At 38.0% G+C, this 27,715-nt stretch overlaps 1 protein-coding gene across 1 annotated transcript in view; it reads right to left on the bottom strand.

Moving 5' to 3' along the window:
- The window catches only part of NCKAP5 (NCK associated protein 5), an 826,259-nt gene extending 798,834 nt beyond the window's left edge, over positions 1-27,425 (bottom strand). Inside the window, exon 1 of the mRNA XM_033113039.1 lies at positions 27,191-27,425. The gene's annotated coding sequence lies outside the window, so the exon portion shown is untranslated. The remainder of the gene's footprint in view (positions 1-27,190) is intronic.
- Between the last annotated feature and the right edge of the window lie 290 nt (positions 27,426-27,715).

Genomic DNA, 27,715 nt, shown 5'->3' with positions numbered 1-27,715 from the left:
GTTGTCACTGCTGAATAAAATCAATCTTAAAACCTTTCCAAATTGGTTGGTAAAAGATCTCATTGCTTTAATTTAAATTACATGATTATTAGTGAAGTTCAGCATCTTTATATATATGAGTATGAGCTCACTTATATGTAGAATCTAAAAACGCTGAACTCATAGAAACAGAGTAGAATAGTGGTTGCCAAGGGTTTGGGGTGGATGGAATGGAGAGATGTTGATCAAAGAGTACCAAGTTCCAGTTATAAGGTAAATAAATTCTGGGGATCTAATCTACAGTATGGTGAGTTATGGTTAATAATAACGATTGCATACTTGAAAGTTGCTAGAGAGTAGATATTAAATGTTCTCAGCACACACATGTACACACAATGGTAATTACATGAGATGATGAGGTATGAACTAACCATATTTTGGCAATCAGTTCATACATGTATCAAATCATAATGCTGTACACCTTAAACTTACACAACGTAATATGTCAATTGTATCTCAATAAAGCAGAGAAATACAAGAAAAGAAATGTTTGGTTATTTTCGCAGTTTCATTAGACAGCCTCCCATGCAGCTGGATTGAAGGCAGTGTCTCTGCTTTAACTTGATTGTTATTTTCTTTATATATTTATTCAGGGTTCTTCCGATCAGAAGTCATATCTGACAGGAAAATATTAAGCTGAGTACAGTCCTTCTTAGTACTGAATCTTCCCTCTATTCCAGTGTTTCTCAACTTTTCAAATTTTGTATCACCCCCCACCCCTGCAATCTTTACATATTTTTTCCCTAATTCTTCTGTTTACACCATGAAATTTTAATACCACAGATATACTGTACATCTATTTCTGTACTGTGGCCCTTTGTAGGGCCACAAACCATTATGATTTCCCAAGAACCAATTTTCATCATCCTTGAGAATGTTTCCATCTAAAGATTTAAAATACTTTCAGGTTTCTCAATTTCTCCTTTGGGATATTGAACTTGATTTTCTTACATAGTCAGCAAGGTTTATATCTCTTTTCACCGTTGGAAGGGGGCCATAGTGATAATCAGTTCTGAATTATTTCACTAGGTGTATACTCATTTGATGAAGCGCCTTATGGGAAGAATAGGAAAAGAAAAGAAAAAGATGATTGGGTAGGGTCAAGAGCTGCAAACCCAAAGGGCTAATAAGTCAGGAAGGTACTGTAAGTGAGGGAAGCCAGCCGCAGAGGAACTGTGTCCATCTGGGAGCCTATATCCTGTCCAAAGAGGGCAGCAGACAACTCAACCACCACCAAAATCACCCTGCAGGAGTGAAGGTCCATTTTATCAATTTTTCGAGAGAAGCCAGAAATTCAGAAATTTTTGTAAAATTTCTCAATTTTTAAAGATTTCCTAGGTTTCTAAAATATATTTCAGAAGCCAAATAAAATTCATTTCTGAGAAGTATGCAGCCTAAAAATTTGCAAATCTTTGCTATGTGAGTTCTCACACACCTCCACCTCCAACTATCCCATTGCCTGACTATTCAAATGGAAGAAATCCAAACTTTCTTTTTAAAGGTAATTTATTCTTTTTTTCACATGAAGTCAAAATGTGGAAGCAATTATTGTAAGTTATAAAATAAGTTCTGAAAGCATAAAGGTTTTTTCTCTTTACTTTAAAATTAAAGTATTACTTGGGTTACTAAATAATTTTTAGATATTCTTGTATGTCATTACAGTGCAGAGATAAAACAGTCTCTCCTTCAAAGAAAATTTTATATAGGTTCTCTGAGGTATGTGAGTATATACGCACTTCTGTAGTCTTTTGGTTGTCTTTGTGGTTTTGCTTCTTTGTTAGTTTTGGTATTTGTGTATCATCCACACAAAGAATAATTAAGGTCACACGAATAAATTACTTGAATTATGACCACATCTCCACATCATATTTTGCTATGTAGATGGTTTCTGTGGGGTTTAGCAAATCTTGATACATTTTGAAAACTCAAATGTAAGGTTCATATATCTGGTTCTGTTACTAACTATCTATATATCTTCAGACAAATTATTTGATTTCCTAGTCCTCACTTTCTTCATATCATATATGAAGGAAAATAAACTAAGTAATCTCTGAGGTCCCTTTTGGTCCTAAAACATTTTGATATATAAAAAAAAGTTAAAGGGATTAAAGTCTTTGGTTTTAAATTCATTTCACTTTTTAATTTATAGCTTTGACATATAATAAATATCATAATATCACATATCATAATATTGACCCATTTAAAGAACATAGTTCAGTGATTTTAGTGAATGTATAGAGTTGCGCAACTATCACCACAATCTATCATAATTTTAAAACACTTTTAACACTCCACAAAGAAACCCCACACACCTTTAGTGTTCCTTCCTCAAGTTCTATCTCCTACCCAGCTGCAGACAACAACTAATCTGCATTCTGTCTCCATGAATTTGTTTATTCTGGACATATTACATAAATGGAATGATGATGAGTAGTCTTTGTGACTGACTTCTTTCATTTAGCATGTTTTCAAGAATCATCTACGTCATAGCATGTATCAGTGCTTCATTCCTTTTTATGGTTGAATAATATTCCGTTCTATGGAATGCCATATTTTATCTGTCCATTTATCAGTTATTAGTTATTTGGATTGTTTCCACACTTTTGCTATGGATGTCACGCACAATGTTTTGTATGGACATGTCTTCATTTTTCTTGGGTATACACCTAGAAGTAGAATTGCTGGGTCAAATGCAAACTCTCAGTTTAGTGGCTTGAGGAAGTGCCAGTTTTCCAAAGTGGCTATACCATTTTACATTCTCACCAGCGATGTATTAAAGTTTCAATTTTTCCACACCTTTGTCAACATTTATTATTGTCTATCATTTTTATTATAGCCAACCTAGTGCATGCAAAGTGTTATCTCTTAGTAATTTAGTTTTCCATTTCCCTAAAGGTTAATAATGTACTTGTGGCTACTTGTATATATTTTTTGAAGAAACATCTAAAAAAAAAGTTGGGCAAAAGTTTTTGCCCATTTCTTTATTTGGTGATTTGTCCTTTCACTGTTCAGTTGTAAGAGTTCTTTATATATTCTGAATACAAGTCCCTTGCCAGATATACTATGTGCAAATATTTTCTCCCATCTTGTGGGTTTGCTTTTCATTTTCATTATAATGTCATTTCGTGTACAATTTTTTTTTTATTTTACTGAAGTCCAAGTTATCTATTCTCAGAAACCATTGCTTATTCCAAAGTATGTAGATTTACTCCTATTATAGAAGTTTTATAATCTTAGCTCTTACACTCCAGTCTATGATTCATTTTCAGTTAATTTTTGCATATTATGTGAGGTAGAAGTCCAAACTCATCCTTTTACACATGGATATCCAGTTGTCCTAGTACTATTTATTGGAAAGACTATTCTTTCCCCTAAAATATTGCTTTGGCACCCTAGTCAAAAATCAAATGACCATAGTGTGAGAGTTTATTTCTGCTCTCTCCGTTCTACCGTGTTTCCCCGAAAATAAGACCTAACCAGAAAATAAGCCCTAGCATGATTTTTCAGGATGACATCCCCTAAACATAAACCCTAATGCATCTTTTGGAGCACAACTTAAATTAAGACCTGGTCTTATTTTCGGGGAAACACGGTATTAATTTGATGTTTATGGATAGCCTTACAACAATGCCACACTATCTTGATTACTACAGCTTTCTACCAGGTTTTGAAATAGGAAGTGTGAGTCTTCCAACTTCATTCTTCATTTTCAAAATGATTTTCACTGTTTTCCATATTTAAAAAAAAGCTTGTATTTCCATATGAATTTTATGATCAATTTATAATTTCTATCAAATATCAGTTGGATTTTGATAGGGAGTGCAAGGAGTAGATCAATTTGTGGAATATTGCTTCCCTAACAACACTAAGTCTTCTGAGTCATAAAAATGGGGTATCTGTCCATTTATTTAAATCTTCTTTAATTTCTTCAATAAGGTCTTGTAGTTTTTGGTGTACAAGTCTTGCACTTCGTTTGCTAACTGTATTCCTAGGTGCCATATTCTTCAGGTTGCTATTACAAGTGGGATTGTTTTCTTAATTACAGTTTTACACGGTTTATTGCATTGTATCTCTTAAGCTTCAAGATGATAACTAAGTCACACTTCATTCTAACTTCTTTTTGTGATTTGCTTTAAACGATGCACTCAATTTTATTTTAGTTCTAAGAAACATATTTTCATTTTATTTTTAAATTTTATTTTTATTAAGTCATGGAAAGACTCATAAGCATATTTGAATTAAAGTGAAGCCGGATGCCTAACTTAGTCAATTAAATCACTCAGAATAAACTGCAGTAGACTTCCATCATCTTCTACTAGCACTCAGTGAATGTTTACCGAATACACAACACCAACATTGTCTTAGGAGACCGCATGTGTTGCAAATGCATTCATCCCTGCCTAACAAGCAAACGGCATTTAACTCCCACGACTTCAGAAGAACAGTTATGAGACTAAAACATAAATAAATACCCTCATCATCTCAAGCTTTTTGCTTTAGTTAAATATTTGCATTTTTTTCCACTAAAGGAAGAATTTCCTTTGACTGCCAAAAAAAAAAAAAAAAAAGTGCCAGGAACCTGAATTTCAATTTTACTTTGGGGGGACTCCACTCAAACCATTCCCAAACTGCCACTGTACCATTGTATTTTTAAAATATGCAAATGTTGTTGAAGAAATAAAATGTAATTATATGTCTTGGAAGAGAAATAAAATAAATTCTGACTACTATGTTTTTTCCTGGCAAATATAACATGTATTCAAATGGAAAGTCACATTAAGTCACTGGCTCTTAACAACTTTGAGGGTCAGAGGAAATCAAATACCCACACCCTGGAAAAATACAAATATTTAACACACAAATTAAACATTTTGTGCAAAATTTTAAGGCTCTATGATTAATCTGCAGCCCAGTCATGGATAAATAGACCTCAAAATAAGAACTTCCCCTTAAATAATAGTTGAGAAAGATATATAACTGTTACAGGTAAGTTCAAGGAATATACAAACAAGATAAACACCTCAATGAACGAGAAACTGAACTCAGAGAAGGAAGAGGGTATTGAGGCACTGGGCCTACTGAGTTCTGGCTCTACAGGGACACAAAACTGGAAAAGCCTTTGACACCTAATACATATGTAGTATTAGGAATGAAAAGCTTTCTATGAGTGTTTGAAGACAAAAGACAGTAGGTTCTCTTCATGGAAACAGAGTCAGGAAAAAGGGTCCCTCCATCTTGAAAAAAGATTGGTAAAAACTAATGGCTGCCAGAGGCTACAGCTTCTTTCTATAGGATGCTGATCTGTGTCACACAAGGAAAGACAGTCTCAAAGACAAAACTTGAACCAAGTCACTGGCTAGCTCAACTTTAGCTGTTATGTGCTCAACTTCATATTGCAGGATAGAAGCCATCAGGTCACTCATATAAAACTTGGTTCTCAACTGGGTGTCTGCTTGCTGGAGGAATCCACAAATCCTCTAGATGGAGGGCAGCGTGCAGAGAAAAGGGGGGAGGGAATCCCCAAGCAAGATGAAATGGAAAATTTAAAGCACATCAACACTAATACTAAGAAGAGAGCCAACATTTCAAAAATGGAGAATTCACTGTCACAGAAATTTTAAAAAATGAAACAAAGAAAAACTGATATCAGAAGACATACAAATATAGCCAACTGCTCAACATTACTAATCAGGGAAATGCAAATTAAAGCCATAATGAAATACCACTTCACACCTGTCCGAATGGCTAGAGTTGTGGAGGCAAGGATGCAGAGAAAAGGGAAACTTTGTGCTCTGTTGGTGGGAATATACATTGGTATAGTCATTATGGAAACAATATAGAGGTTCCTCAAAAAATTAAAAATAGAACAGTATATGATCCAGTCATCCCATTTCTGGATACATGTGCAAAGGAAATGAAATCACTGTCTCGAAGAGATATCTGCACTTCCATGTTCATTGCAGCATTGTTCACAAGAGACAAGATATAAAAGCAACCTAAGTATCCATTAATGAATGAATTGATAAAGAAATGTAGTGTGTCACTCACACACACACACACACACACACACACGCACAGAGGAATGTTATTCAGCTTTTAATAAATAAGGAAATTCTATCATTTGTAACAACATGAATGAACCTGGAGGAAAGTGAAAAAAAGCCAGACACAGAAAGACAAATATTTCATGATCTCAGATGTAGAATCTGAAAAAGTCAAACTCATAGAAGCAGAGGGTAGAATGGTGATGTCCAGGGATTAGGGAGTAGGGAAAATGAGGACATGTTTGTCAAAGGGTATGAAGATTCAGTTACAGGATGAATAAGTTCTGGAGGTGCAGCATGGTTACTATAGTTAATACCACTGTATTGTGCACTTGAAACTTGCTAAGAGAGTTTATCTTAATTGTACTCACCACACACATACACACACAAAAATAACTATGTGAGGTGATGTATGTGTTAATTACTTGATCATGGTACTCATTTCACAATGTTTATGTATATCAAAACATTACACTGTACACCTTAAAAATATACCATTTTTGTATGTCACATACACCTCAGTAAAACTGGAAAAAAGAATGAGCAAAAATCAAACCAGAAATGGAATAGCATGCATAAAGAGAATGAGAAATTATGATATAAGAATAGGCAAATAAGAAATACGAACAAGTGGGTATGAAGAAGCATCTATTATAAATCTAGAAAAGAAAATGTTCTCAAATAAATTGTCATAACCAAGATAAAGTCTAAACAAAATAATCAAAGGGAGAATGAGTGGATTAAAAAATTGTACTGATTAATTCACCTAGAATGAAGGACAGAGAAAAAGTTGGAGGTAAGAAATATCAATTAAAAGAGTCTAAAATGCATCTAAGAAATCCTCAAAAGAGAAAAAGAGAGAATAACATAGAAGAAATATCCTAAGAGATAATGGCTAAAAATTTTTCACAACTGAACACGTTTTATGATTTAAATTACAGTATAAATAAAAATAAATTCCTATGTTAAAACTATAGAAATATCAAGCTAAAGAGAAAATTCTAAAACTTAACCAGAGACGTCTTCAAAGTGACATACAAATGAAAACATGTTAGACAGCTAGACTGCCAGTGTAAAAATAAATGCCTGATTTGTTTGTTCATTTATTTTAATCAGGCATAGATACAGAGAACAAATTGATGGTTGCCAGATGGGACTGGGGTTGGGAGGACAGGTTAAAAATGTGAAGGAAGTAGGGTGTAAAAATTGTCAGATATAAAAACAGTCACAGGGATGTAAAGTACAACATAAGGAATATAGTCAATAATATTGTAATAACTATGTATGGTGTCAGGTGGGTACTAGACCTATCAGGGTGGTCACTTCGCAACTTACATAAATGTTGAATCCTTATGTTGTACACTTAAACTAATATAATATGGTATGTCAACTGTAATTGAAAAATAAAACTTAAAAATTAAAGAAAGAGCACAAAGACAAAAAAATTAAAAAATTAAAATAAATGCCCGAGCACAAGAGAACAATCTTCAAAGTGTTGAGGACAAGTAACTGTGAACCTAGAATTCCAACTTGAGTTAAAATATAACCCAAATGAGAACAAAATAAAAAGTCTTTAGACTTACTAACAAATATGTACCCTCCCCAGACACTCACTATGTATAAAACAACTGAAGGATGCATTGAAAGTACAGTTCATTATTTTTTCTTATAGTTCCTTTTACTTTACTATAACTTTTATTAAAAAGATTTAATAATATAGTAAATTTAACAATCAAGTTACTTTTAAGAAAAGGAAAAGTAAGAGAATTTAACTGAGACAGGGAAATATGCAAATGAGAACAAAAAATGAGAGCAACAATTACAGAGAAAATAGCTAATTTAGTAATATAAATTAATTCAAAGATGGTTACAATAAAAAATGTTAAATATATTTTGTGCAATATATGTTAATTACATCATGGTCCTTCAAACTCTTCATATCCTCATGCATCCTGGAGGAAAATCCTTTCTGAAATTATTTAAAGAAACATTCCTGACTATATATATAAAATACGTGGACTGGCAGTAGAGAAAGCTTCGTAAGTATCTTTCTTTATCTTTAGTACTTGGCTTAATACTCAGCACATAGTAGGTAGTAGATAATTTTCTGTTCAATGAATATTTGTAGAAAACAAGAAAATTAGCAGTAACAAAGGACTAGTGTCAACACTGTATTGTAACTTATGCTGACTGATTCAGAAGGAAAGGAGATTATGTTTAAAAACTGTTGGGCGGCGCACAAAACAGTTAGGAGGGCTGGAAACTAGACTCGGGGCTAAGCTGCCAGAAACGATCTCCAAAAACACACTTGCTGAATTGGGGTTATGAGGAAGATGCTGCTGCTGCCTCCAAAACCCTTCTTCTCCCCACCACCCCCTAATATAAGCTCAATATCCCTGCCATCACCCATGCAATAAAATGGAAAGCTTGGCACAGGAATTGTTTGCACACTTTACTCACTTCAGGAATGAATTCTTTACACAGTACATCTGGTTGGTGGAGCTCAAGTCAGTCATATGCCTGCATCCCAATTGCACGGGAGGCTGAAATCTGAGTTCTGGCTTCACTGTTGGAGGGGAGGTGGTCATAACGTAGGAATGTCCCCAAATATAGAAAACTTGTTCATAAGATGACAAGCAGCCACAGCCATGACAAATGTCTATAACAACATACTTAGAAAAATAGGAAAACATGCTACATAATTCTCCACCTATAGCTACGTAAGTATCATTTAAGGCCATTAAGTATTCTTCCACATTAGCATTTTTGAGGACTGCACACTATCTCATTAATTGGATGTACCATAATGTGTTTCAGCCATTCTTTATTATTACACATATAAGTGGTTTCCAAATTTTCATTATGGTTGCTTTCAGGCAAAGTTACGACTTTAGAGATACTGTTAAGTGTCCTCCACCAATTTCCTTTCATCCCACACCACCCAGTTTTGCCACCCATTTACTATGGTCTACAGGTAACAAGCTTCAGAACGTGCCATTATGGCTGGGAGCTCCAGCTTCTGGTTCATAGTTCTCCTTTCCTCCCTATTCACTGTCATGACCAGGCATGGAACTCACCTTCAAAGCGATTGCCTGGGCATCTAGTACGCTGTGATTTTCATCCCATCATCATTTTTATAGTCCATGTGGCTGGCCGTGTCTTAGGTTCTTATCTCCTGAAAGTACTTAATCTCTGAAAACTCTAACTTTTAAATACATCTTTTAGAGTAAAACCTCAAGGTCACCTACTTCTGGGTGCAGTATCAGAATCATGCTTAAAAGGAGGGGCTTTGGAGCTCTTTGGGTCTGGTATTATAATATTGCATAAGTAAGTTAGCTTCTTTCAGTCTCAACTTCTCTTATTTACAAAATGTAAATCACAACATTACTAAACCATAGGTAGGATCACAATACTATTTACCTTATCGGGTTTCTACAAGGGTTAAATAACTCATATGAAGTACTTAGCAGAGTACCAAGTACATAGTTAAGTGTTCAAGAAACATTCAATATTACACGTAGCCATACACAATTGCCTTTGTTGTAGGTCCCTGGAAGTTTTACATCCAATATGAGTATTTCAATACAACATTATCACTGCTAACTTCCAGAAATGAACTTTGTATCAGCACTGAAACTTTTCATCTTTTGGCCGTCATTGTGCTCCTGGGCCACCATCCCTCTCCCATCTTCATTTCCCTGCATCCATATCCCAGACCCCACATCTGCCTCTGTTGGTCCTTCATGAAAACATATTTCTTATTTCCCTGAAAATAAGCAGTATTCGTTTTTTTTCCTTTACATGCCCACGACCTGTTCTCCTCCCAAGTGCTTCCTTCAGCTTTCTACTGTAGTGAGGACTCATGAATAATGATAGGTGTTTACATGTTTGTCCTTCCCAGTAGCTTGTTTACCCTCAAGTACAGAAACCACAGTTCACTTACCAGTTATATACAATCCTGGTATTGAATGTTTGGAGTAAGCTATGCTTATTCGAAATGAAATTAAGCTCACGAGCAATGGATTTCTTCACAAGTAACTTATGCTGCTCCACACCTACTTAGAAATTGCTGGTGATTTGTATCTTAACAGCTTTGATTAGTATCTTAAATTAAACATTACCATGTCTGGAAACTAACTCATACAGAGGAAAACTGAGATTCTGCTCCTCTTTTATATTGCCTTTGGTACCTCAAATTACTTATCTGGAAAAGATAAATCCCTTTCTCATAATCTTACGAAATATTCCTTAAGAATATCTCCTCATTTATATATATATATATGTATATACATACATATATGTATATATATGTATGTATATACATATATATATATCTATGCACATACACACATATGTAGATCTTTTTCAAAAGTAATGTATGAATATATTCTCAAACTAAAAAGTTAAAATTATAGAAACCTACATGGAAAACAGCAAAAATTTCCACTTCACATACTTCCAATTACATCCTTCCAACCAAAAAAAAAAAACCATTCATAGTTTGTTATATTTCTAGAACTTTTTCTGGTCATTTACATACATATGAGTAAAACCTCATATATAGTAACACATAAATATATAAAGTTTTTGAAATATAAATAGTATCCTATTCTACACATTTTTTGACAACGTGACTTTTGTCACTTAATATATCAAAGAAGTCCTTTCATGTCAGAGTACAAACAGCTCTTCTTCATTCTTTTGATGGCTACATGGGCGTCATGGTATGAACAGAGCATTATTTCTTTGATTCTCCCCCTATCGATGGACGCGTAGATGCAAATACTTACCACTATTACAAACAATGCCACGGTGTACACATTCTGGTGCATACCTCTTCGCACACACACAGAGATGAAATGTTTTTAAGGATAAATAGATAAAGGTCCCCTCTACTTTTGAATGCATCCAAATTTCTATTATTCCATTCCAAATCATTCTCTTTCCTGCTGTGTTCCAATGACTGTTTATATTTTCAGTTCGGAAGGCAGAAAATGATGCCCCCAAGTTCCCAGAAATGTAATGATCAGCCTTTATAATCCAATTCATGTCTCACTTAAAGTGTCCCTTGCCTATACAATAATTCACTTTCAAGTCACTCTATGTCACCCACCCAGAACACTGCACCCCCATTCTTTGGTGCTCTGCTAATCACAACCTCATCTTAAGGGTAATTTCCCAATAGTTTGGAAAGTCTGATGAATGATACACAAGAAGGCAGAACTCCTACGGATCACTAGGCAACAAAGGCTCCTGCAAAATCCTAATCAGGTCTCAGAAAGAAGCCCACCCAAAGTAAATAGAGAGGCATGGAACCAGATATCAAAGGCAGCTGGTGTGGAGAATTTGAGGCTAAAATCAACTCTTTCTTCATCCAATTTCCCTTATCATCTGTTACAGAATATCAAACTTTTTCCTTAAGCTATTCTTGGCAAAATCCTGCCTGTTCCTGGTGGAAATCAGTGTGGCAGAAGATGCAGAGATAGCTGAGTTGGGTTGCCAAATTTGCAAGGTGGTTCCCGGGCGGGGCTCTGCATCCAGAGCTGTTTTATCATGGAAGTTGACCAATACACTCAGTTCTCCACTTCCTTCTGCCCATGCTCAGCTGAGTGAAGGCAGTGCTGGAAGTTGTAAGGCATATATGAACTCTAAGAATACATAATCTTGTTTCAATTGATCAGCCTCGTGGTGTAGCATTGGATGGGTTGCATGGCTGCCTGTGGGCTCTGCTGTCTCACAAGCAGCTTCCAAGCCCAGTGCCTTTCAGTGGCTACCACACTGACACCTCTGCAGGAGGGATGCCGGCTCTGAGAATCTGCACTGTGCAACGCTCCCCTTAGCACTCATTCTGTGTACACCTACGACACCTAACGAACAAAGAGGAAACATTTTGAAGTCATGTGTGAGCATTTGGTAGCCTTAAAAGAAGACAGGATAGGGGTATGGGGAGGGAAGCGTTATGAGCAGATTTCAGTGGTTCAAACGTCTATTTTTTTAAAAAAGATTTATAATGGCTTAAGCGTAAACCCAATGATATTGGATAAAATGGCACAAAAACCTCTCAATCAAGCAGAAAACACTTTTGATTTCTGTAGAAAAGAATATTAATAGCATTTGTTAAAATTCCCTGGAATTGTTTTGGTTTGATATAGTGCTTTCTCAGTTTGACTAGTTGGATTTGTAAATCTGAGGATGCACAAAATAATATTCTGTATTTGTCTAATTGAAATGGCAGAAACAGAAAATCTGAAACTCAAATGCATGTACTCGTATGCATATGAGTATGTACACACCCCTGTATATGCTCACACACACACACTCACACAGCACATCTTACCATGCCCACCTGAATCTTCAGATACAATCAAATACATTCAAAGAAAGCCAGTGGCAAAAAACATACCCCATTGAGAAGAATCTAAGTAAAAAGTGATTTGCAGAAAGGACAAGTAGAGAGAGTGAGTCAGGAGACTCATCATTGCCCAAGAGATTATATATTTTCAAAGCAGGAGAACAGGCATAAAAGGAGTATTTAGAGGAGTACAGTTTATCAGATTTTCCACTAGACGTCCCTAGACGATTCTCCAGCTCTGTATGATAAACCTGCTGCCCCACTCAATTATGTTCCATTTACCAAGTACAGCTTGCACTATAACATTTCAAGTGATATCACAAATCTGTGCTTTGGCATAAGGGCATGGCTGTCGTCCTGAATGGGCTTTGGATGGGAAAGGGCAGTGCCTGATGATTGAGGGGACCCTTCTTGCCCTGCATCTAGAATGTGCCAATTCATAGAACAAGTAAGCAGAAAAAAAAGAAAAAAAAAATTACACCTCAGTCAAAAGCCATTTCAGGCAGATGAAACACTCTGAAAGACACAAAAAGCCCTCCTATTAATTCTAAAACCTTATCTATGCATTGTGCTAGCCTGGAATACTTGAGTCTAGAAAAAAAGAGCAATTCTTGTTCAATGCTTCAAAAGATAGGAAAAGAGGTTGGGGGGAGGAGAAAAGGGAAAAGGAGCGGAAAGGAAACTGTACCAAGCCAAAACCTTTTCTTATCAGTCCAACCATTAGTCTTTAGTTTTCTGAACACTGTTCCTATATGCTCAACTTGTACAAGCTGTGGTGAGAGGATGAAGAAAGTATAAGTTAGAGCCCATGGTTTAGAAAAGTTTTGCTGTTGCCAGGGAAACGAGATTGAGTACAATAAAGTATTAGGGAAGAGTTACACTGTTTGTTCTGTGTTTTTTTTATTTTTATTTCCAACCTCATTCCCCCCAAGGATTGTGATTGCTTACAAAACTATACACAAAAACAAAATGACAAAATAATAATTGCGAGAGCAAGGCCAAAGGGAAGATACAAGTAGGAAAATAAAACCAGGTTAAGATTAAATAAATAAACGTACACTATACTCTCCAGGCTACAGGTGATCTACACATTAGCCTTAACGTTTTGAGAGCCATAGGCACAGGCAGTAAGGAAATTACACAGAAACTGTGTGCAGAGCTGACTTGTGTACAGAAAGAGAGGGCAACCATTGCCAAACCTAGCCGCCCAGTGCTGTCACCTGGGAAGGTCTGTAAAAATTCAGTAATGAACTACAATTTGTGAGGCAGGCAGAGAAGGAGAGAATGCGGAGAATCTGATTTTTAAAAAACATCCCTGAAGGCATTGTGACGATATCAGTCCTCATCCTGGGACCCACTGCTGTAAGGATTTAGAAATGGAGAAAAATATTTCAACAACCTGCAGATTGCAAGAATTAGGGAAGATGTGAAACTCAAGCTGGGCTTCTAAGTTTGGATGGTGTTTCGATAGGTGGAGAGGATGACAGAGGACATTCCAAGTCTAAGTGAGGGCGTGAGCCAAATCACAGAGGTAGGAGACAGCCTAATACCAGGGAGGAGACTGCACCACCCTAGTCATTCTGGAGCGTATGTGAGGGGCCCTATGACACTATTTAATTTATTCCTTCATCCATTTACTTTTAATTCAATCACAAAGGAATTAAAGAGGCTAGATACATAATAAATAAAGGATAAAACTGACATAGAGATGACTGGAAATGTGTGTATTTGTTATCTACTGCTGTATAAAAAATTACCACAAATTGAGTGGCTTGACATAATTCACATTTATTATCTCTCAGCTGCCATGGGTCAGGAAGCTGAGAACAGTTTAGCTGAAACCACTGTTCAGGTCTCATAAGGCTGAAATCAAGGTGTCAGCAAGCCTGAGGTCTGATCCCAGGCTTGGAGTTTTCTTCTGAGCTCTCGTTGGCAAAATTAATTTCCTTGCATCTATAGAACTCATAGTGACTTGATTTTTAAAGGTCAGGAGGAGAATCTCTGAGTTTCAATTCTCTGACCTCTCTACAATATTTAAGGGACTTTCCTGATTAGGTCAGGGCCACACAAGAAATCCTCCTTTTTTATTAACTCAAAAGTCAACTGATTAGGGACCTTAATTACATTTGCAAAAATCCCCCTTTCACCATATAATATAACATAATCACAGGACTGACAGTCATCATATTTTCAGGCCCTGCTCACACTCAGGAGGGAGGGAATTATACACAAGGTACATATACAACAAGGAGATGGGATCTTGGGGTCCATCACAGAATTCTATCTACCACAAAGTACAAAGATGAGAAAATGAAAAGCTGTAAATAAACAGAATACATGAGCCAACAGAGGATTTGTAATTAAACATGTAAATTTGGTTCTGAGCTTCCTGACAGATGAAGTAAAAAGGTATAAATATAATCAGACTACTTAGGACTCATTAATCAGTTGCTAGTACTGACTTATACCAGGTACTTCTCAGGTCTTTACATAGGAATCATGAAATGATGGAGGATCAATATAAAGTGGAAGAAATAAGATAGAGTTAGGTGGAATTGGATCCTAAACAACTCTTTGTCAAGTAGGGGATGTTTACCCCTCCCCCCACCCCCATACCATGGGAATCAGCAGTGATGGGAACACACTTCAATGGAGCACTTGATCATGAATAGGTACCATGGTGGTTGGGACACCCATAGCAGAGATTAACCATGAAGAGGCACCATGAGTTATTCCAAAGGAAGTGAACAATATTGAAATGCAAACATCAACTTAAGTTAGAAATCAGAGGGATCAAATATGTGAAAGAAACAAGAGCAGAATTTCAAGTACCACATAGCCTCCAATGAGTCTTGCAGAAGTGTTACCTTGTTCGTGTTGTGCCTGCGAGTGTTACCTGGCCACCTCCCTGGGGAACAGCTTTCCCCCTGGGCATCCTAAGGCATCACGTGATCTCTGACAGAGCTGGTCAAATGTCTCTCCTTTGCTGTATCATTCTCATAGTTGGTTCAAAGCAGTTAGTAGATTGAACTGTGTCAACCTGTGTTCCATTCCCACTCTAAAACGAACCTGCGGTTGCATGCAAACTACTCTTCTTTCTTCCATCTACTAATATATTACCTCTTTTTATGACCCGATGCAATTCCGCCACTTCCTGCTCAGGCTCATGTAGCTGTCTCCCTTCCTTGAATAGACTCTGCCCTCACTCACAGAGTCGTCACCGTCTGTGTAATCAGTCCTGTTTACTCATGTGTTGTCTCTTACAATCTGGCCATCTGGTCCACAGCAATGACCTCTTTCAACCTCTTTCATCTTTCAGTTTCTACAGAGCTAGTTAATTTTGATTTAGAATATAGATGGAAGAGGCCTTGAAATCCTCCAGCTCACCTTCCTTCTCAACGAAGACCAGCCATCAATGGCTGAGCACTTCCAGGGATGGGAACTATTGCACAGCTTCTTTCTGTGTATTTCCAAATGACCAAAAGTTCTGCTTCATGTTAGGCCATACTGCTTCCCTTTTAACTTTCATCATTAAGTAGTAGTGAAAGTTAAGTAGTGTTCTCTTGAGTAAGTTAAACCATCACATTTACCTTCATGTATTAGTGGGAATATAAATTGGTACAACCACTTTGGAAAACTGTTTGGTAGTATCTACTAGATACCCTATGATGTAGCACTTACTCACACACACACACACACACACGCTCACACTCAACAAATATGTGTATGTTTGTTCACCAAGAGACATGCACTAGAATATTCATAGCAGTACTATTTGTAATGGTCCCAAACTGGAAACTATCCAAATGCTCATCAACAGTAGAAAGAACCGCTACAATATAGTCACACAATAAAAAAAAAAAAAAAAAAAAAAAAAAAAAAAAAAAGAAATACTGTACGATGATCATGAAAACTCGACAACTAAACACAGTAGTGTGAATGAATCACATAAGTACACCTTGAGTGACAGAAAGTTATACATATTGTGTGATTCCACTTACATAAAGTACAAACCCAGGCAAAATTAATCTTCACTACTAGACGTTAGCACTCTTATTACCTTAGGGGTGTGACTGAAAGGGACTTGAGGAGGGTTAAGGCTCTGGTGACATTTCTTGGTTTGAGAGCTGATAATAGGGTATATTCAGTTTGTAGAAATTTGTCAAGCTGTATGCTACGTGTACTTAGCTATATATATATATAAATATATATAAATATATATATGTGTGTGTGTGTATATATGTGTATAATATATATATATATATATAATATATATATATATATATTTCAAAAAGTTTACAAATCATCTTCCTCCTCCTGAATAAATACAACTTCCCCAGCCATTTCTCATAGGTATGGGTTCTAGAATGTTCAAGATTCTACTCATCGACTTATAAAACCTTTTAATTTGGCAAAGCTCTTGCCATTCGTTTGGAACTTAATCATATTGATTAGTTTGTAATGCCTTAAATGTCCATGTGAGTTCTTTCCTCTAATACGTTGTGAGCCTCATAAAGACAGATATATTCCGTCTGTGTTCAGGGTCCATTGTAAGCTCAGAATTACTCTTCTTCCCTCCTCTTCCTTAGCAAGTGCAGATAAAGGAGATTGCATTTATCTGGGGCCAATATGATAAATCAACCCAAGTATTTGCTTTCTTTTTTAAGAAAATTAAATATTTAATACCAATTTACTGGTGAAGTCAAATTTTATTTTGCGCTCTTCCCTCAAGTTGATCTAAGGACGGACCTTTGCCCTAATTTATGAACCCTTTTCAGATGCTTCCATAAGGAGAGGTGGTGACTCTTACTGAGTAAGTAGGTCCCTCTAAACGATCCGATTCAGTATTTCTTATTTCTGTTCCTCTTGTCTTCATTATTCATAAATTGACCTAATGTCTGAACCCCTTTCTTATAACTTTTTCTTCTCAAGGAAAAAGCACACTGATTTGGACAATAAGACAATGAGAAAGAAGCAATCTAATTCGGCATCATCCTTACTGATGGGCTAAATAAAGGTGAGATACATGAATAATGGAACACAAAGCACATCCATAATGAAAAGAAAGAATTCTGGGTTCTAAATAATAGAATGAAAATAGTTTTGATATTGCGAAGGCTTCTGCCTGATAACTTATCTTTCCAGAACAAGCAATATCAGAGAAATCTGTAGACATTCTCATCATGGATGCTGTTTTTCTCTCTGCTTGCACACTCATTTGCACACTTGGCATCTGGCATGCTTGTTACTGCGCAAAGTTTGCTGAATTTTCCTTTCCCACTTTGCACAGTTTTTCCCAGGAGAATATTTATGGGCATCAGTCACTTCAATGAACAAACAGTAAAAAGACGAGGCCAGCTTCTTGACCACGTTCCGATTCCTGTCACCAAGTCACCTTCTAACAAATGGCTTTGTCTATACAAACATAACCCTCCCCAGTCTGGGTGTGTGTTTGTGTGTGTGTGTACACATATATAAATATTTGTATGTATACATACAATTTATATAATATATATATATGTGTGTGTGTGTGTGTGTGTATGTGTGTGTGTATTTACATGGAGATTGATATAGAGATATAGGTATGAAAGACACAGAATGAAATTATCAGTCTGCAAAGATTCTTACCAAGTCCATTGAGGAACTATCTCTAGAAAATTGAAGACACATGTCAGTTCTTTATAAAGATCATACAAAAACACAGAAGGAAAATCTAAGAAAGCTAGTCATGCAGAAACTATTTAATCAAAGAGAAAGACAATTATAACATCTGTTAATCTTCTGTGGAGGTTATAATTAAATGCTTTGGAGAATAACCCTTTCAAGGGTGATCCTTTAACATCTGTCATGAGGATATACAGCGTTGCGCAGTGACGAATCACTTTGGCACTTTGGGAAAACAGGACTCCTGGAGATGACAAACACAGCAAAAGTCCCCACGCACGCAGCCCAGACCTGTGCCCACTGTCTTGGGGGGTGGGGCTTTGTTCCTCAGGGCTTTGTGTTGTAAGTCAGATTGCAGGCATTGAATGTTAAGAGGATCACAGGGCCAGAAGTGGCCCTGGAATGATTATTTCCTCTTTCACTTTGCAGGTGGGGCCACTTGATCTCATGTCCTACAGTTGACTTCTGGCAGGATTTTACAAGCAGTGTTGTTCAATTCTCTGTCCAAATTACACTCCACTCCACCATGCTGCTTGCTCCTTTGGTTTCTCTCTCACTTTGGCTTGTAATTTGGATGTGTTCTTTGTTTAACGGGATCAGTATTATAATGAGGCCCTAGGGTATTTAGAGAGGTTGAAAAACTGAAATGACTCCCTTCTCTATACCCTTGTCCACTGAGAAACACTGATCATCATCTTTTCTCCCCTACAGTCCCTTCTGGGGAAGAACAGGGGTAGGAGAGGTAAATGAAGATAAAGAAGAGCAAAATGGATGAGAAAATAGAGGTAGAGGTGGAGAAAGAGAAGCTCGAGCGATATAAGGAAAGAAAAGTTAGGGTGGGTAAGAGAGAAAGAGAGAGATGGGGAATAGGAAGGGAGCAGGAGGAGCTGGAGACGGTGGTCCAAGGAGGCAGAAAAAGGGTACGACGTTAAGACCTCACCAAAAGGATCTTTACACTCCTTATACCCCTCCTACTCCATAGGCTGGTTCCATTGTACTTCAAACAAACAGTTCTATACATACTGAAGACCACGGGGTTTGGCAGTTTTGCCAAATAAAATGCAGAGATGATAAAGCCAGGGCAACACAGAAACAGATACAATGTGTTGAGCAATGAAAACTATGCACATATGGTGAGAACATAATCAATGCATTCACAGCCCAGGAAGGGGTTGGGGTGGTGGCCGTCCCCTTGGTCGTTGTTTTGGGCTGCAAATGCTGGACTGTGCCAAAATGCTGAGTAAATGGGGCTCTTGACATTTGGCAAGGGGATTAAAGAAATCCCTCTGAGCAGAACACACTGCTGTCATCAGCCCCCTCATTTCCCGTCAGCAATCACCTACTTACAAGGGCCCATTACGTCCTCAATGACAAGGAGTCAACAGTGATGATAATGGTTGTATCGAGAATCTACTGCTGTGCTGGCACATCAGGTACTTTATCTCGGTTACACTCACAAAGATGCTACAAAGAGGTAATACACCACGAATATCTGGTTCGAAGTCTTACTATGTGATCTGGAACACATCAGCCTCTTGGTGCCTTGGTTTTCTCATCTATAAAATGGGATTAATAGAAATGTCTTATCTCAGAGGGCTATTTTGAGGATCAATGAGACAATACTAATAGAAAGTACAATAGGGCCAGACAAACTGTAAGCACTTTATAACTATTAGGTGAAATCATTATTGATATTACTACATTTTATGAACAAGGAAACCAAGCTCAAATAAACTGCCCCAAATCAATGGAGATCAGAATAGAGATTGAAACCCAGATAAATCCCAAGGTAAACGCCACATGGGCATGAGCTGTGGCTATTTGTTTTCTGTTACTCTATCTGCATTAACTGACTCCAAAGAGTCTGGTCTCTCTCGTGGACGACGCAGCCTCTCAGGAAATGCTCTATGCAGAAAATCCCCAGCCCAACCTGACAAACACAAAAGGGCACACATTACTCCGATCAGAACAACTTCTGCCTCTCACTCCCTTGTCCACATCAATGAGAAAAAGAAAAGAAACCTCGTCCATTCTCTTCTTTATTTATTCTCATACCTACAGAGCCCTCATTTGACAAATGCCATGAATACTGATGCGTATGACATGACTGGAAATGAACGAGCACTCACTCACTCCTTGAAATTAGGTAAAAAAGCAATGCCTAGCCTAACTGTCTCGAGTCCACACGCATCGTGAATGCCATGAGATGCAAATGTCATCAGTTGAGTAACGAAAAAGAATGTTTCTGTCCGTGCAAAAATGGAGAGGAGAAAGCACTCAAGTTGGAAAACTTGCTTATAGCCATCCATTTACCAAGTCTATGTTGAGTGCCAGCCGCTATTCTAGGTGCTACGGCTACAATATTCATCAAGATAGACACAGCCCCTGCTTTCATGGAACTTAAAGCCGAGTTGGGGAGATGTTCTTAATCCAATAGACAACCATATATGTTATTACACTAGTGATAAGTGCCATACAAGAAGTACCTGGAGCTACCAGAGTCCATGACAAGCAGGGGAAGTTTTCCTGAGGAAGGGCCACTTGGGGTGAGCAGAAGTTGTCCCAGTGAGAATGGGGGGACAGGGAGGGAAGCCTTCCTAAGGAGAGATTTTGGTGAGTGGGGAGAGCTGAACACAGGCCAGTGAGTAGGAAGAGAATAGATGTGGCTGCACGCACTCAGCCACATTTTAGAAAAGTCAGCGCAAATTCTCACGACTGTTTTCTTCACCAGACAATGAGGGTGATGGGTCTGCATCCAGGGATCCTGTAGAGAGAGAAGGTTCTGACCCAGGTGCAGGGAACAGAAAACCCGTTTTTGTTGAAAGGGTAGCTCACTCAAATGTAGGAAGCAAGTACAAACTGTACCTAGAGGAGGGAAACCATCATTTTTTTCCTTCCATACTCAACAGCCAATACCCGTTTCCCAATAGGCTGCAACAGTGCTCTAACTCCAAAAGAAATGTCATGTATAGATATTATGATTTGGTATCCAAAGTCCTGGTCTGGTTGATGGGCTATTAACGATCTATCTGAATGTCCAATTTCCCCCTACGAAGACAATGAAAATGAAATCTTAAGACTTCTAATTTATCCAGCTAGAAAAAAATATACAATGCACCTTTAAAACATAACTTCAGTAGTTTTACTGCTATTAATCAGGTGTCCTAAAAACAACGGCTTCTTTAACAAGGTAACTGTTGCAATTGGTCTGTACGTGAAAAGTTTACTCAGTTTAACAAGGCCCTCTACTGGCAATCTCCAAAAACACAGTCTCTTTCAAATTATTTTAAGTAAACTATGCTAACTACTCCCAGTAATAAAGTATCTTACATTCCTGACTGTACAAATGTGGGCGGAAAGAATGAGTGAGAAGAAACTGACAAAGGAAGGAAATAGCTGTTGTTTTGAGATGTTGTCATTCACCTATACATAAATAACATTATATGAAGTATCATTTGCTTTTCTCTGATGAAGATGTCAATGGTATCCAAAAATGAATGATATTTCATACATTAAAATACATTGAGTATTTATTCAGGGAACCACAAAACCAAAGTATGAATGTTATTTACCAACTACAGTAAGCCATGTCACTTCTTTCTCCTTACCCACATATAAGCAATTGACTATAATTAGAGTAAAAGAAATGTTGAAGGCAGGCCCTTTTAAATTGCTTCTGGTATTACACAACTAATAATTTACTTCTCCCAGTTGATAATTGACCAAAAAAAAACAAAACCCAGTATATGTTGAGTTTAGAATTTAATTATATAAGAAGAATATTTTAAATAGGTTATCTTTGACATATTTGTCAAAGGGCTGTTTTAACAACTGGGAAATTTTAACTATAGATTTCTAGAAAACCAAGTAAAATTTTTAAATGAGGCAATTATTAAGTCCAGGAAAAACAGTTTAACAAGAGGCAAATATAATCACAATTAACGATTCGACCCAACTGTAAGCATTATTTGTAATCATGATAAAAATAAACACTAAGTGTACATTTAATCATTAATTGTGATATAATTCATTGGCGAACAGGGAAAGTGTGGCAGGTGTAAGAAACATGTATTGTAATCTACCATAATAGGAAATTAAATAAATTGACATTGTAAATAGATATATAAACATTATTTAGAAATACCACAGAAAAAGCAGCTAGAGGAATAAAAAAAGCCTCTGAGAAGTAGGACTGGGGAATGCAGAATGGTGGCTCAGGGGACAGCAAGATGTATATGTTGCTGTCTATATATATATATATATATATATATATATATATATATATGCAGTGTTTATATATGCACATATACTGTGTTTCCCCGAAAATAAGACCTAACTGGACAATAAGCCCTAGCATGATTTTTCAGGATGACATCTCCTGAACATAAGCCCTAATGGGTCTTTTGGAGCAAAAATGAATATAAGACCTGGTTTTATTTTCAGGGAAACATGGTATAAACATTTTAGTACTATCATTCAGTATATACACTAAATGATATATACATGTATTTATATATGACATATATAGTTATATATTTACATAAACATTATAGTACTGCTTGGTGTTTTAAATGATGAACATGTATTACTTGATTTATAAAAAGTTTCTAGAAACAGGTTAACGCTGACAATGGAAACCATTTGGGACACATCTTTTGGACTGACTTGGATCAGTGTTCTGTTTCCAGATTCAATTTGCCAAATGAAGCAAGCACCCTTAATGGAGCAGCTTGTCAGACACGCATCTTGACAGTCACACTTCTTCCCACATTTCTGAACTAACAGTTCTTCCTTCATCACCATAATATTTCTCTGCCATCTTATCGTTTGAGCTTATATTCCAAAGCGGGTTTGGGACTTTCCTCTTGAACTCAGTTCACTGGGTTTCTATAGTGCATCCAAATTCTACTCAAAGGAATCGCTAATCTGGATAGTCTGTTTCTAAGAGGAAAGATCTAGTTTCTTGCCCTGAAAATATCAGATTAATGTATGTAACTACTGGGATGCACCTTGTGTAATCGAGGCTCCCAAACCGACATGACACACTTCGTTAGACAAGTATGTTTTGGGGCACAGTAAATGTTGGGGGTAATGTTCTGTGTATCTGAGAGATTAATTATTTCATCTATAAAGAAAGTGCAGTGGGGAATCCAAAATTTCAAAGGCATTACACTTTGTAGTATTAGAGAAGCGAAGAAAATGAAGGCTATAAGGTGCCTTGTAGTTAACTGGTTCTGTCACTTGCCAGTGTTCAGCCTCACCCATTCTGGCTATTCAAAACCACTATCACAACATACTATCACCTTTCTTAGTAAACTTTTCTAGGGACCAACCAAACAGCCAAGCATTATTCCCTTTTTTTTTCAATCTATCTCCTTTGGATTACACTCCTGACCAAGCTGAACTCAGCCTACCAACACCCATACCAAGAATGCCAATAATCTTGATATTCAGCCATAAACTTAGGCTAACCTGGAAGAGTATTCATGTCTGAGATTAAAAGAAAAACAAATATACTGAAGGGCCGGTCATAGGCTTTCACCAATTTTGAAAGACGAGAAAGTGTGAATCACCAGTTCAACCGATTGGCACCTACAAGTGTTCGTCTGATTTGCTGCTCTACCAGTACAATCGTTCAGGGGATGACAAGAAAAATCAAAGTTCCATCATGGGCAATGCTCATGAGAGAAAACAGCCTTACCCATCCAGACAGCAGTACCATGAAAGGTCAAGGGTATGGGCTCAGAGTTCAAATCCTGCCTCTCCCTCTTACCACCCATGTGATCTTTGCACATGACTTCACCTTTCTGAACCTCAGGACCTTTGCCTGCAAAATGAGTATACTGATCAGAATGAGATAGCACATGCAAAGAACTTAGAAGTGTGCCTGATAAGGCAGTAATCACTCACTAGTGATTATGGGGAAGAACACAGTTTAAATTTTCTCTTACAGGGCCAGTCATGCATTCATTCATACATATGTTTTCATCATTTATTGGGAACTCACTTTGTGCCACGTGGTGAGCTGTATATGAGATTAGAAATTTGGCAAGAGCCTGAAGGATACAGAGGTGCCACAGGCAGGAGTATGGGTTACGGCGAGTAGCTCTAGTAGCTTAGCTAGTGATTCCCATCCAAATCATCCGAGGAAGCTTTGAACTATGCCTAGGTCTGAATCCCACGTTGCAGATGCTGATTCATTAAGTCTGGGTTGGGACACGGCATTTGCAAGGCAAACAGGAATGACAATCACTAACACTCCTTAGTACTAGTATGTCCCTGGTATTGTGTGAAGTGTTTCTGCTCTAATAATTTATTTAATCCTCCCCTGGATCTCCACTCTTATTAGAGAAGATCAGCACTCTTATTATCCACATTTTTAAAGGTGAAATATTGAATCAGAAAAGTTAAGTGAATGAACCAAGATCATGAAGCCAGTAAGTGGGTGGAGGCGAGACTTGAGTCCATGCCATCTGGTTACAGACCATCTCCTCGGTCACTACGCCATGCTGCCCCTCAACCCTCCATGGGAGAGTCGAGTGAGCTCGCAGGCCAAGAACCTCTGCAACAGATATATAAGTACGTGTGGGGGAGTGGAGAGAGATGAGCCGGTAGGTTGGCGGGCATCACATCAGGCCCAGCTTTGTTTGTCCATCTACCACAGTGAAGGAGAATTAAAAGCCACTCAGCACACCTAGGTGATATTTTTGTCAGCCAAGTGCAGAGGCCTGGGTGTTTGATGTAGGCAGAGGGATATTTAAGATTAGCAATCGACTCATTCATTTATTTAGTATTATACATTGAACAACTACTCTGTACTAGGCACCATGGATATAGCAAGGTATGAAAACGGAGCCCTCGTTTTCAATGGAAAGAGGTGTTTAAGTATGAGGCAAAGAGCTCCAGACCCCACAGTAAAAGTCAGCACAAGATGCCATGAGGATCCCAAGGAGAAAATCATCACTTCGACCTGGAGAGTCCACAGAGGCATCCCATAGATATGGGTGCCGGGGTAAGGAAAACTGCAGGGAGAAAAGGAACGTAGGGTGTGAGTGGAATCCAGTTGAATGTTAGAACGTAGGGTCCTGGCTGCAGGGAGAGAATGAAGGGGGAGGAGGAATCAATGAGAAAGCGAAGAGAAGTTTCTACCAACAAGAGGATCCCCGAAAAGGAGGAAGAAAAGCAAGGTGAGGTCACTAAAAAGCAGTTTGAGACATAAAAGTAAAGCAGAAGCACAGAATGCCAGACCTGGGAACCACCTTGGGTTGCTGAACCTGCACCTAATGCCAAATGCCTTCTGTACTATTTCCATTGTGGAATCAACTTTCTGGCCTTTCAGCCGTCGACTGTACAACAATCACAGAGTTCTTTTTGGTTCTCTAATGAAAATGATGAAGAAGAGATGTTACAAAACATACTCAGGGCCGAAGACAAAACAGAAATATTCTCTCTTTGCCAGACCACCTTCATCTATACACCTTCACACAACCCTGTTCCTACAAGAAGTCCTATTAACCACGTGTGGGTCCTACTGCTTTTATGTCTGTAAGAACTGAAATGGGGAATGCATGCCAGCGTAAGTGCAGTGACGTAGTTTCCAGTTGCTCTCTGCCACCGTCTTGCCGGGTGACTTTGGGAAAATTACTTTCCCTCCTGTGCCTCAGGTTTTCTCCTGTAAAAAGGATAAGCTTTGACTAATAGTTTTGAAAACTGCTTTAGCAGCAAATCCCTGATTTTAAATAAAAATTCCCAAAAAGTGCTGAGCTTTAATACATAAAACATATCCAAGCAGCGTGTGCTCTGAAGGAAAAATGTGGAGCTGACAAACACACAGGAGGTTGCCCACCACAGAAGTCCATGGAAAACAGATGAATTATTTTTGGACCTTTTCTGTCACTGGGTTCTTACAAGTCTCTGAGACCAGAGAAAAGGGGAAAGGCAGTGAGGGCTGTCACTGCTCTCCTGGGCTGGTGACAGAGCAGCTGTAGTGGGGAGCAAGCCAGGTCTCCAGGAGTGAGTCACGGGGTTCGCACGCAGGAGGTAACAGGCTAATAGGTACTTCTTGCCAATGTGAGCAGCAGGGCTGTCAGTTCTAAATGGCAGGAATTGACCACAATTTGCTACTGGCTGCAAGGGGCTGAACTGCAGGCGCTTGAAGCATGCAACAGAAAGGTAAATTCACAAGGGTCTTAAGCAGAATTTCCAGGTGGCCAGCTGGCCCAGTGCAGCCGTAATAAGAGCAAGCCCACAGACAGGATGGCCCACACGGAGCCCACTCTTACTATTCCCCAAAGAATATCAGAGGAAAGTTGAAAGAGAGAGGATCTGGATCTTGAATCCCTACCTAGCTGCATGTCAAAGCTTGACTTTTTCAGTAGTACATTAATTCAGGTTCCTAACTCAGAAGTCAAGTCAGAACAGTGAACATTTCTCCAGATACTCAGTGGAAACAAATCCAGATAGAAATGGTTTCAATTTCAAAACATTTTTTTATGCTTTCAAATCCCCCGAGAATGAATGAGCTTGTGTGTGCGTGTGTGTGTGTGTGTGTGTGTGCGCACGCCCACGTTTGGGGAGAGGGTGCAGGCAAGAGAGAACAGGACACTATAAACAACATGCACATATTAGAAATCTATAAACCACAGAGAGTATCAGAGACAAAAAGTGGGCTTCCCCCTCTAGCACACCAGTTAATTAAAAATCAGTCTTTATAGTTTTCTATTAAAATCCTTGGTTCAACCTAATAGTTTTTTTTTTCTTTCTTTTTTTTTTTTTTTTTTTTGTATGGCTGGTTGCTTTTTATTAAAAGGAAAAATCCCAGCCTCCCTGCAGAGGCAAATGATTAGGAATTCAGTACCATCTTGTTATCATCTCTGTCCCGGTGCCTGTTCTCCGAGACAAGAACTCCTCCACACCTCAACAGCAACTTCAGCGGACTATAATTACTAGGAACAAATGCATACTTGTGGTGGCAGGCGAGAGAGCCCGTAGAAATACATAAACATCATCTCACTTTAAAAGGAAAGCAAGCTGTATAAATAAGAAAAACTATTACAAGAGTTTAAAAAAAAAAAAATCCCAACAGTCTTACTTGCAGTTAGCTCTTCAGTCAACACATATCACAGTCCTGGAGACAGATACAGGAACTGCAACAACTCTCTCCAGCTAAAACTTTCCTCCCGAGTTTATCCTCTGTTTATTTTTGAAGCATTAAAAGGCCGCGCTAAAAGGACACATCAGTTTTCCTGACCGTCCAAAGCGGCAGCAAAATCCTGCAGAGAATTCGGAGCAAGTTTGCGGAGACTTGCTCCCTCCGCTGAGGCTCTGTGGTAGCTCCGAGCTTGTAAATACAAGCTCCGTGGACAAAGTCCCAAATGACATCACTGGCAGCTGCTTATTGTTGAGTCTTTATTAACTGACTGTCAAAAAGAAAGGAGGGGGTGGGGAGCAAGAGTATCTTTTCTGCAGCAAAAATCAGCACCTTGGAGTGGATTCCACTTATACGTGCGTTAAGAATCCCATTGATTCAAATTTTCAAGAGCTTGGTTTCTCTCAGGTCAGACCCTTTCCCCTGAAAAAGACAGAATCGTCTCCACTAATTTAGGCTGAATAAACT

Source organism: Rhinolophus ferrumequinum, chromosome 8 (assembly GCF_004115265.2).
Source record: "Rhinolophus ferrumequinum isolate MPI-CBG mRhiFer1 chromosome 8, mRhiFer1_v1.p, whole genome shotgun sequence".
Lineage (NCBI taxonomy): Eukaryota > Metazoa > Chordata > Mammalia > Chiroptera > Rhinolophidae > Rhinolophus > Rhinolophus ferrumequinum.
The sequence above is the reverse complement of the archived record's forward strand: the minus strand, read 5'-3'. Positions and strand labels throughout refer to the sequence as shown.